The sequence below is a fragment of the Phodopus roborovskii genome, unplaced genomic scaffold, assembly GCF_943737965.1.
Source record: "Phodopus roborovskii unplaced genomic scaffold, PHOROB, whole genome shotgun sequence".
NCBI lineage: Eukaryota > Metazoa > Chordata > Mammalia > Rodentia > Cricetidae > Phodopus > Phodopus roborovskii.
This window is the reverse complement of record NW_026126515.1, coordinates 17,357,499-17,369,712: the sequence shown is the minus strand read 5'-3', so window position 1 is coordinate 17,369,712 and position 12,214 is coordinate 17,357,499.

The following is a 12,214-nucleotide window of genomic DNA, read 5'->3' as shown; positions in this document are numbered from 1 at the left end:
ATTATCCTTATTTGATGATGTAATTTTTTTCCATTGATGGAGAACATTGCAACAAAGATCTTCCTGAAGATCCAATCTAACATATGTCCTGTTTTCCTTTCTGTTATGGGATGTGTCTGGTTCATAGTGGCTGGATTGGGCACTCCATTCAGTACCATAGGGTAGGCTCTTTCCTTGGCTTTCATATATTGCCCTGTGTTCATGAGTACAGAGCTGGAGGAACCTACTGTATGGAGGAGGAAGGCAGGAATCCCTCAAGGAAAGGGAATTTTTAATAAGTCAGAATTTTGACTGTGCACTTGCATTCAGTTTTATTTTTATTTTTATCTTATCTCAGTTGCATGTTGTTGGGGTTGGGTCCCATGATAAACCACAGTTTCTGTGTGAGGAACTAAATTTGGGCATTGTGACAGGTCTGCCACTCTGAAACATATAGCTCCTCTGGTTCAGATGTTGCAAGATACATTGATATGATCTTGCTGCGTGTGTCTTTCATGATGGGTGGCAATAAATGGCAACAGGTTCTGGGCATCTATTATGTACTAGGTAGTCTACTAGCTGTTGACAAGCATCTCACTTCACCTTATGAATGAAAAAAGTGTAGGCCACCACCACTTTGAGGCTCTGAGAGAAGGTTCAACCTCTAAACAACTCAATCAGCTTGACTGTCTCTAGGTTGAGCACTTCATAGGAAATGCACTTTGATCATTATTTTTTTTTCAGTAAAGGTGCCATGAATTCAATAATGTCAAGGTATAAGGCTGTTAGCTGGAGTAAGACCAACTAAATGGCTTGCAGGTTAGTTGAAGTCAAGAGCTAAGTTTAGGTCTGCTGGTCGTAACTGGTCAAGGACAGTTCTAGTTTGTGTTTTTATTGTCTTTCTGGGCCTTCCACAGTATGAAACACATGCAAGGAGTTCACCAAGATTGTTTGAAAATATAGTACAAATAGGTCAGTGGATTTCCTTGGCCTTTGGTATAAAATCCAATAATATGGTCTACCAGGCCCTGCTCTATGACATGTCTCAGGACAAATAATTGTTCCCACCCCCATTTTTGAATTACTTTTGAGCTCATCAAACCGTCTGCTCTTTTTCTCTAAGTCTTTATACCTGTGTCCCTTATGGGAGTCATCTTCACTTGTGTCCCATTCCACTCCTGTCTGGAAAGTTGGAGTTCTTTGGATTGAAGTAGAAGAGGTATCCCCCAAAAATCCTTTCTTAACCTTCTCCAACCCCTTAGAGCAAGTTACTTGCCTTTAGCCCAACTGGACCTTTCCTCAACTATGTCACTTGCTAGACTGGATTTTCACTGATATTTCCCATGCCTGTTTTATTGGATAATAAGCTCTCATGGCAGGGCCTGTGTCTGCCATTCCTGTCTTCTGCAGGGACAAGATACTAAACACAATACTGACACAAGTGAGTGGGACAGTTTGATTATGATTGCTTACTGAGCACATTTTCATCCTTCAAAGAAGATTTAACTTTTCACAAATTGGAAGGCCACCTGGAGTCAAGACCGATGGTTCCAGTTGTTTATCCCCTCTCCCCCAAACTCCTTAGTATCATTTGAGGAAACCTTAGGAAAACCACATTCATCTACAAAGAAATGAGATTTAAACAAAAACAAAACAATTCCAAACTTCTAATCACAGGTTGAAATAATTACACTGGAAAGATGACTCTCGTGAAATCATCTCTCATTTAGATCGCTGGATACTGGCAATGGCCATTTCAAAGCCAGCATTACTATAAAAAGAACTGGAAGTTATATGTAGTCAGGAAATAAGAGATTATACTCCCTGGGGATATTTGTGGCCACAGCTCCTGCCTGTGCTTGAGGACCTTGTAGCCACCAATCACACATTCCCTTCCCGTTCCTGTTAACATGACTGTGCTCTTAGAGTCCCTTCTAAGATTATACTCCCAGGTAGTGACTGATTCTCAAAATGTTGCAGTGACCCTTGTATGTCCCGAGACGCCATCAGGGGCCCTGTGATGTCTGAGCTGTTTCCAGCATAGTATGAAGTCGGCATTTGCCATTTTTTTTTGGTCTCACCCCCCCCCCACAATGAGAATACACTATCTGCAACTGAGTCTTGGCACACAGGCAAGCGGATCTGATACCTTCTGATGAGCATCATGCTTTCCAAAATGACAGCAAATGGGTCTGCATTTCTTGGAGTTTAAAAGGTACCAGGTGTACTAATTCTATTAAAAAGGGCTTCCGGCTTGCCCTCCTAGTAATGGATCACAGCTGTGGCCACAAAACTGTTTTTCCAGGCCTTCTTCAGCTGCCCTGGTCAAGGCTATTTTTTGGCTACTATGTAGTTAGTTGATGAAGCTTTCTAGACGTTTCTCTGGTACTCCTAAAAGACTTTAGACAGCCTCCAGGTCATGCCTTGGTCACATCAGCCTTCCTTCATTCACCATTTCCCCCCATATATTGACAGTTCCTAGAGAGCGCTCTCCTTGCCCTGTTTTCAAGGGCTTTGTCCAGGACACGGGGGTGGGGGGGAGAGTTTAAAAGATGTATGCCATAAACCACAGCATTGAGCAAAAGGAATCTGCAGAGTCCCAGCAGAAGAGAGCTCATGTCTAGCTGCTAGAGGGCAGGAAGCCTCATGTGAGGAGACTGGGACAAAGGGCAACAGTGCAGACAAATAGAAATATTGGATAATTTCTGGAATCAGAATATTGAGCACTGTATTAGGTTTACCCTGGTTACATTTATGAACATGCATCAACCAAGGGAGCCAAAATAGTGTAACATGTCTGGAACAAAAATACTAGTCTTAAGATGCTAGCACACATCTGAGTGTATGCTTTTTCAGGTTTTTTTTTTTTTTTTTTGAAATGGAGAAGGTCAACACATCCTTTCGGTGCCTTTGAAATACTTCCCATTTCTGTTATTTCAGTTTCTTTTTGTTCTTATATATGAGAAGTTACCCAAAACTACCACCCTTAAAAAACAGAAAAGCACATTTTCTCACACAATCAATGGAACAGCCATGCTTACTAAGTGAGTTTAGAAGGCCATCTCTCACTATCTGGGTTCATTTCGGGTAAGTATGACTCTTCCTTCACTTGTGCTGAAATCACAGTCTTTTTCAACATAGTCACCTGCATTTTTATCAATTGCCCATATCAATAGACTTTTTCAATTATTTACAAATGCTTTAGGCAGAAAATGATAGCAGGACCTTCAAAATATGTGAACTCACTTCATAAGGGAGGAGTTTGGAGAATGATAGCATCCAGCGTCAACTGTAGCTGGAGCAGAATAGGCTGGCACACGGTGCCAACATAACTTACAACTGTACATTCATTTTACTTTTCATTTACTCTCCCATATACCTCTCCTTGTTCTCTTTCCAAGTTGTAGCTTCTTTTTTTCATTAATTGTTACTATATTTCAATATTTTGTATAGGACATCTACCTATGCCTTAAAGAAAATCCTGATCTTCCATCTTCAAAATTGTTTTAAGGCCACAGGAGGAGGAAAATAATGATCCACTCTCTTTCTTTCATAAGTGGATATGAATCCAAAACAATATCTCTACTTATGCCCAAAGGGGGAGGAAGAGAACTAATTAATAGCAGTGGTAGCTGGTTAAAGTTGCACGAGCCATCTGGTTGATGAACATTTATGGAACCCTATTCTGTATGAGGTCTTGAGAGAGGCTCAGGGACATGTAGCCACAAGTTCTCACACGGTAGAGTTGAGCTGCTCTGTGCCGTGTGTTCTTGGCAGGGAAGCAGAGGGAAGACAGAATGTGACTCTGTTCGAAGGTAAACAGAGCGTGCATGCCACCGACTGGAATTTTGAGAGCCTCTGGTTAGAGTGCACCAAGGCAGTCAAAGCAAGCTTCCCAGAAGAGGAAGCATCCTGAGTCTGCTGCAGGACCTGCTAGGGAGCGAGGGAACCTCAATATTTCCAAGATCTAATCCTGTGCGATTAAAAAAATGTGTCTGTGCTGAGAATACTGCAAATGTATCCTCTGTTGCTATAATAATTTCTGGTGGTGGTGGTGATGTTGGGCTTTAAATAATGACTGAAAATGTATCACAGATGCTAAACCAAAGTGAAAGGCAAACAGAAGATCGACACTACTGGTTGTGGATTACAACAGGAATTCTAACTCCTTCTGAAAGCAACTGAGATTGACTAACACAAAAACCTTAGCGTTTCTTCTTCCCTCTGCACCACCCATCCTTCATGTGCTCCGTGGTGGATGGAGTCATCCCTATTCTTTATGCCAGACATATAGAGGATTTCCCCTGAGTGGGAGCAGAATTGGAACACAGACAGCACGTGGAGAAACAGGCTTCTCTCCAGGCTAGAGGACAGGGCATCGAGAATATGGTCCTACACTTTGTGCAGTGCCACGAATCGAGAGGCTGTATCATCGCAGATGGCCATGAGGGTCAGGGCCATGCTGCTGCGGCACTGGGATCCCAGCTCAGACCATCTACCTACCCACATAACTCTCCCATCATTGTAGGAAGGATAATTCTGGCATTGTGATTTAAGGAGAGGGCTTTTCTGATCCTTGCATATACTCACAGACCTTTTCACTTTCTCTTTTCTGTGCTAAATGGTTCGCTTTGACTTTTATCTGTATCAGTGTCTCTGAGGCAGAAGCAGGGGAGGATCGGCGTGAATATGTGCACACTGAATAGGAGCATCATTTTAGCAGCTGAAAGTCTTTCTTCAAAGGAGGGGCAGGGAAGCCAGTTTCCTGTAACTGGGCACCAAGAACACCCACAATAAACTCTTACTGTCTTATACCTTTCTGACTTAGTGGGTAGTTAGGAGGGTGCAGAGGAGAGTGTACTTACCAGAGACTGAGCAGAGTTTGCCTGCCTCCTCTTGGGACATGGGGCCAGAATTCAGGGATTGCCCTGATGGGAGAGGGGACCCGGTCAGATGTATGACCAAATCAGGTTGGAGATCCTGAACTTCAGGCCTGGCAGGCCTGGCTAGTCTCTGGGAGCCAGATAGATAGCAGTTCCCATTCTTGTGTATGCTCCCTTCCCTGCTTCTACGCTGCAGGGGCTGAAGAGCAGGCAGCACCGACTTCCTGCCTGTGTGTGGATGCACTTATCCTAATAAACAGGCATGTGTGCATCGAAGAAAGGGAAAGGGAAACCCTAGTGTCCCCCGTTCCTCTCGCCAGACCTACAAGAAATCCCTGGAAGAAGTTAGCTCAATGGAAGTAACAGTACTTTGGCTGCACAGTTTGAGTGAGCCTGGCAATACTGCACAGAATAAAACCCTTTTCTCTTTGGATCTTCTCTCCCCACCCCCACAGCCTACTTCTTGTATCTGCTGATCCTAACTCAAGCAAGAAGAAATGGACACAAATGGGAGGGAGCCTAACATTATTCTGCCTCTTTAGTCTCTCAGATGCCTGAATCCTTGAGGAATCCTAACAGCATAAAAACAAACAAGAAAAAAAAATACAAGGTACAAGTAAAATAATCTACAAAAGAGCAAAGAAATCCAGGCATTCTGGGGGACAAAAAAGAAAAAAAAAAAAAAAGAAGAAGAAAAGGTCCCTTAGCTTGGGTGGATAAAAATGACAGAAGCAAAGAGGGAAATGGCAGGGTCTAGAGAGGAGAGGCCCACATAGGGCATTAGGTCAGAGGACACAGGGGCGTGGACTCTGCAAGAGGCAAAAGGGAGGCTCCTTGGAGAACAACTTAAAGTCATATGCACATGGCTACCTTTGCCCTGACCCATGCACAAAGCAGACATATCAGAAAATGTCCTTAAGTCTAGAGAGGGCCATGAAAGAGGACTTCAGAGACAATCTAAAGCAGAGGTTCTCAACTAGTGTGTCTCTATCCTGTGGTTGAACAACCCTTTCACAGGAGTTACCTAAGACCATCGGAAAACACATATTTCTTTCCAGCGGTCTTAGGAACTGAGCCACCATCTGCTTTCTATCCACCTCCAGGAGTGTCAGTCCCCTTAGATACCTGACATAGTAGTATCCGGTGTGGTGACATCATCACTCCTATCCCATCACATAAACCCCAGAACAAATGCAGGTGGTTATGACAGGGTTGGTGCCATAATGTACTTAGGCAAATCCGTCTTATGTGTACAGGGCAGCTACTGTGTTGAAAGCAGCAGTAAAACGACACTTCATGAATTATAATTACTTGGTAAATGTAAAATCATGCACTGTAAAACCGTTAGCTACTACTACAAAACAAAAACAAAAACAAAACAAAAAAAAATAAATAAAAGTGAACCCTCCACCCCCCAAACCTGTACCATGGGAACTTAATCTGTATGCTGATTGGTTTTCAGCTGTGGTTGATGTGAATACTGCCCCCCTGTGATAGTAACAAGTATGTAAAACAAAACAAAACAAAACAAACAAACAAACAAAAAAAAACAGAACTCACAGAGAATGGTAAATCATAGAAAATGTCAATGAACTTTATTGACTGAACTATGCCATTTATCATATTTGTATTATCGAAGCTATTGTTATATATTATTTTCATTAGAAAATCATCCCATGACAATGGATCATGTAGAGAAGATCAATAAGGAAATAAAGTGGATGTTTTTAATAGTATGGTTTTATGCCCACAATTACAGCAGAAATTGAGGAAATGTAATGTGTTATTTGTTGTGAAGTCTTATCAGTCGAATCTATGAAGCCAAACAAACTAAAATGTCACTTTGATAGTGAGCATCTGAACTATGCTGGCAAGGATACCAACTATTTTAGAAGCAAAGCCAATGGACTCAAAGCCAGACTTGACACTGGTGGCAAGTACCACAAACAAAATGTAGCAGCCTTTGAATTTTCGTTTTAGATTCTAAAGTGAGAAGGCTCACCCTGCTGCAAATCACAGCCAATTAAAGGACCTAAAGGAAATTTAGTTGAAGAAATTAATGGGTATCTACAAGAAGAAAAGTAGGCAGAGAGGTACATTTCTTTTGTTTTTGGCTAGGGCCTCTAGCAGCTGTCATTATGCTGTGCCCCAGAAGGAGGTGGCCTTAAAAGCATCAGCCCTTCCCAGGGTCTGAGACAAAATAGCCTATCCAGAAATATTTGAGAATCCAGGGGAATCTTGCTTGCCTCTTTCTAGAGCATCTTGAAGATCTGAGGCCAGATACTAGAAGTGCTTGACTTCAACTCGAGCTGTTGCAAGCTGTCCCAAGGCAGCACAGGGACAGAAGACACAACCAGTAGCACTAAGTTATATGCTAAACCCAAGAAATATGTCATGCTAGACACTTCCACACAAACTGGTTTCATCTGTCAGATGTGAGGCAAAAAAGCTTGTTTGCAATTACCAAATAGGGAGGCCAGGTCAAAGAAATGTCTAGTGATCGTCCAGGTTAAAGAAAATTCTTTGCCTATGCAGCTGTTGTGGTGGTGGTTTTCTGACTCATGTTCTGAAGAGAACTAGAAGGAGGACAATGTGACTCTCCAGTAAAAGCTCCCCTCTTAGGGTGGCAAGGGTTTTCTTCCAAGTTTCTGTGTCTTTCAACCCAGACTTCTGAGTATTTTCTAACGGCAGAGATTTTCCCCACCCCAAGATAGCAAAAGGAAAAACAAGTGAAAAAATAGGTGGCCTCCTGAAAGAATTTTTAAAAGATTCAGACAGAATTTTCAGGATTAAAATCTCCAATAGATAGTGTATATGAAATCCCTGAGTATGTACTAGGTACATGCATGCATAAATTTAATGATCAATATTAATTATTTGTTAACATTAAGCACTTATATAATTGTTTATTTTTATCCTCTGTGATAATGTATAAAAGACACAATGGGGAAAATATAAACACACGACTAATTATTTGGCCATTAGAGACATTTGCAAAGCCTAAGTAGAGTTCACTTGGCGTTTGAAGACTTGAGGCCAGATACACAGAAAACAGAGAGAGGTTTAAAAACACTTTTATATTAATCTTTCTACAACAAGGGAAGCTGAAGAGTCAAGCTGCTGACACATCAAACCGATTGAGAGGTTCAAGTTTGACTGTCTCTCTGGGGAATAAAACCAAGCCTCAATGACTTCTTGCTGAGGGGATGTCCTTGATACAGGACAAGTTAGGAACTTGCCTGACAGTCCAACCATCACCAGTGAAGTCAGGTCTGGGTAGAAAAATCCAACCTGTGCTTAGCTCCATTTCTCCCACTCTTCTTGCTGGCACTTTCCTGCTAATTTCCCCATACAACCAACATCAAAGCCATAACATAGCTCCAAGATGCCACCACTCTTTTGTCATTGGAGGTATCAGAGGAACCTGGATGTCCAGCCTCCCTGTGCCCTAGGTCACTTGCATTAATTTCTTATGGATGAGCAGACTGTCAAGCCTTGGGGTTTGGGGACCTTAGCCTTCACCTGGAAGGCAAGCACCTGCCTATGGGGAACTCCAAGTTTATGTCTCCCCTGATCTCATGTTAAATCACTGAATTCACAGTGAGGCCAAGCTGGGGAGTTTCTATTACAATGACCAGGATGCAAGTAGCACCATGCTCTCCCTGCTGCTCACCTTATGCCTGGCCCACCACATAAGGACCGTTTATACTGTCACGGAGGTGACAAGGTCAGAGAATCCCTGGCTAGTGGCTGGTGTGCTGGGTAGCCCAGAATTGGAAGAGGGTATCTAGGGGAAAAGGCAAGCTGATGGCCTTGACTTTTCCTCTCTTGTTCCCTAGGTCCTGCCTTTTCAGAAGCTGTTAAGGGCAAAGGACTGCCCAGGGTCCTTTGTAAAGACGGTTCCAGCCACACTTTAGGAAAGGCTTCTTATTCCGGATGAGTTCTTTCTGTAGTGTGGCAGAGAAAGGGAAACTCTCTCCATCACATCCCTCCCTGCAATCTCTAGTCTTTCTGGTCCTCCTTTCTGTCATAGTCTGCTCCAGCTCTGTCTGTGATTTTTCTGCATAGTAGTCAGGGACTGGTTTCGATCCCAAGGTTCTGCTATGTGTAGGTTTGTTTTAAAAGTGCCTAGTCACGTCCTGATCAGTTCTGGAAGAGCTCCTTCTGGTTGGTCTTAGCAGAGTAAGGCTGGTATCAGGGAGATTTGGAAACCTGGGATTGTGTTTACATTATTATTTAGTGAACTACATTACTGTGAGTTGTGCTTTAGAATTCACTCTCTCTGTGTGACAGTTTTCAGTTTCTTTTCTTTTTTTTTTTTTTAAAGATCCATCTCATGAGCCTTGAGGAACCCGGGAAGGGTAGGTAATGGCGGTAGAGCATACATGCACAAGGTGAGGACCGGGAACACCACACAATATGCTGTCCCATTCCATATCCCCTCCTTACATAGAAATGACACTGTTGCCCCAACCTGCCCAGGCAAAGTACCAAGTACCAACCTATTTCATAGGTTCCCCATGGGCATGCCACCTACTGGATAATTACAACAAGGGAGTGGGCACTTTGTCGTCCTGCCTCCTCAGCAGGGCTGCTCCCCGTTCACTGCTGCCGAGTGCCAGGTCCTTTTCCTCTCACTGAGAGCTTGCATCATTTGCAACAGGCTTCTAGAGTTTGCTTCTACCCTCATCTTTTGGCCTGTCTTTCACAAATCCTCCTTCATTGTTCCTTTTTTTTTTTTTTTCTTACTTCATAATGCTCCAAGAGTTAGCCATTGCAATCAGGCAATTTTGATGGCAAAATTAATATGGAGAACACAGTAGTGAGCTACAAAAGTAGGCTTCTCTGGCACTGGTCCCCCTTTGCTCTGTCAGCACAGTCAGGGGGTCACCTCAGAAGGACTCTGTCATGTACTACTCATCGGCATCTTTTTTTTTTTCACGAACTCTTCTGGATGGCTGCTATGGGCAGCTTCCAGTGTTCACACTGGTGGGTCAGCCATGGATGACATCAAGGGGGTCCTGTGGCTGGAACTTAGCAGAGGATGGAGCACCAAGTCAAGGCCAAGCAACAACACTACCACAAAGCCTGCTTCTGTCTTGCACACCAACCTCCTTGGGTAACCCATCGGTTGCTGCAATGCCCAGTACATACAGATCTGGAAGTGGTTCTTCATCGTTTAAGCTTTGGTCTTTATAACTGTAATGTCTACTTTTGTTTTCACGGGCTGAGCCTTGGAAGAATCCAAGAGAGAAATCTCCACCCTTTCCTAAGGCAAGTCTGGAGGAGGGTATATGGAAATTTGGATCCTTTTCAGTTTTGACTGAGAAGGGATTGGAAAGGGGTGTGACAATATGGTCAGACTCAACTGGTTCCACTCACAGGCTCTCTGCAGGTTAAGTTTAACTCAGACATGGACACCTGACAATAACGAGGCAGAGGACACTGGCATCTCTTATTCAAACCTCCTCAAGGATCCCAAACTACCTCTGTAGTATACTGTGTAGTGTGCTAGCTCTCGTTTGGATACTTCTTCCAGAAGTTGGGCTACTCCAACCCACGCCCGCTCTGAGTTTCCAGAAAGACATTTTCATAAAGATCTGTACTTCTGACACCTTCCAGCTAAACCCACGGCCAAATCTGAGGGTTCATTTTTCTTTTCTTCTTTTTTCTTTTCTTCTTTTTTTGAGTGTGTGTAATCAGTGTTGCCATGGTTCCACCAGTGTGAGATGCTCAGGGGTTAGTGTACCCTTAAAGTGACAAAGGGGAATAAGAGAGAAAGGAGAGAGAGGGCACAGAATATACATCTGAGGTCAAGAGCTCGGAGGGGAGCAGTGACACACAAAGTGGTTTCAAACTTAGTGAGCAGCCTTGTAAAGGACAGCTGGGTTTCAAGTGGAGTAAGGGAGAAGGTGACTGATCATTTGCTCAATTACCCAACAAACATTTATTGAGTGCCTACTGCATGCCAAGCACAGAGTTGCAAAGTGGGGACCCAGAGTGGCGCTAAGACACTTTTTCTATTCAAAAGGAGCCATGGTATATTGAGGATGAAAACCATGGAGTTGACCAATGTCACAGATTGTGGCCTTTCTATGAAAAAAGGAATGTCTGGGTATGAGTGAAGGTGCCATGTGCAGAGCAAGGAACCATGGATGCCCTTATTTGGGGCTTGGGGATGGGTGAGGGTTTCAGGCAAAGCAGTACTATGAACTAAAGTATAGAGAGAGATGCCATGAGTTGGGGTGGGCTCAAGGGATGATGAGCCTCGTGGTCTTACTAGAAAGACCAAGATGGACGTGTGAAAGGCTATGAGGCCCCCTGGCCTCTTCAGAAATGGTGTTGACAAACTCTTCTAGATTATGTGAAAGCACTGAAGGAGGATGAGGAAGGGTGAGGCCAGGGAGGGAAGTTCATTCAGTACTCTGTCTAGGAACACAAACTCAGAACCACCTTGAGGGGCAGCACCAAGGTGTGTGCTTCCCATCCTCTCAGGAGGGAAGACATCTGACCACAAGGTCAAAGGGACCTTATTCAGCTGAGACCTAAACTTTGCCATTTAAAACTTCGCCTCAGTGCCTCGTCTTAGAAGTTGACTCCAGCTTCTGAGTTGTTTAGTGGTGGACTTGAGTTGAAAACTGTTGTCCATTTTACTTTGTATTTCATGTCTAGCTTTATGTGTGATTACTACTTACTTCCCACTGGTTCTCGCTTCTTCCATCTCCCCTTCCTTCCCTTTCCCCTCATTTCCATTCCTCTCACTTCCCTGTTTTTTTTTTCTTTCCTGTTGTCTTTCCTTTCCTTCAGCTCTCTTTGTCTCCCTCCCTCATATCCCCTCTCCCTCTCTTCCATAAAAATTGAAGGTCCATCCCTAATGTAGAAAAACACACACCTGTCACATCCTTCCCATCGTGTGGCTCCCTGACCTATGTGTTTTCTGGTTCAGGCACAGGCAGAGTTTTCCCACCTCCTTCATCTCTTTGGATGAGGCCAACCAAGCTGATCTGTCAGATCAGTGAGAGCAGAAGAGAAAGGAAAAAAGAATGCAAACATGTCTGAAAATGGGAGCTTGATTTGTTCTTCGTCTTGGTTAGGGAGAGTCCAGAGTAGAGAAATATTGTGAGAGCAGAGTGGTGTAGATCAATTGGGAAGGAACAAGATGCCGAATTGAAAGTTTACTCAACGCGGCATCCACTACCATTCATTAGCAGAGCGGCCCCTCAGAGAAAACATCAGTTTAGTTAGCAGTTATATGTAAACATCCTCAGCTGGAACAGCAAGCTTCCTTCTCAGAGCTCCCTTCTGCCTCTCTTTGACCTCTAAGTTAGAGGTTTACATTCTGTTTCATCAGG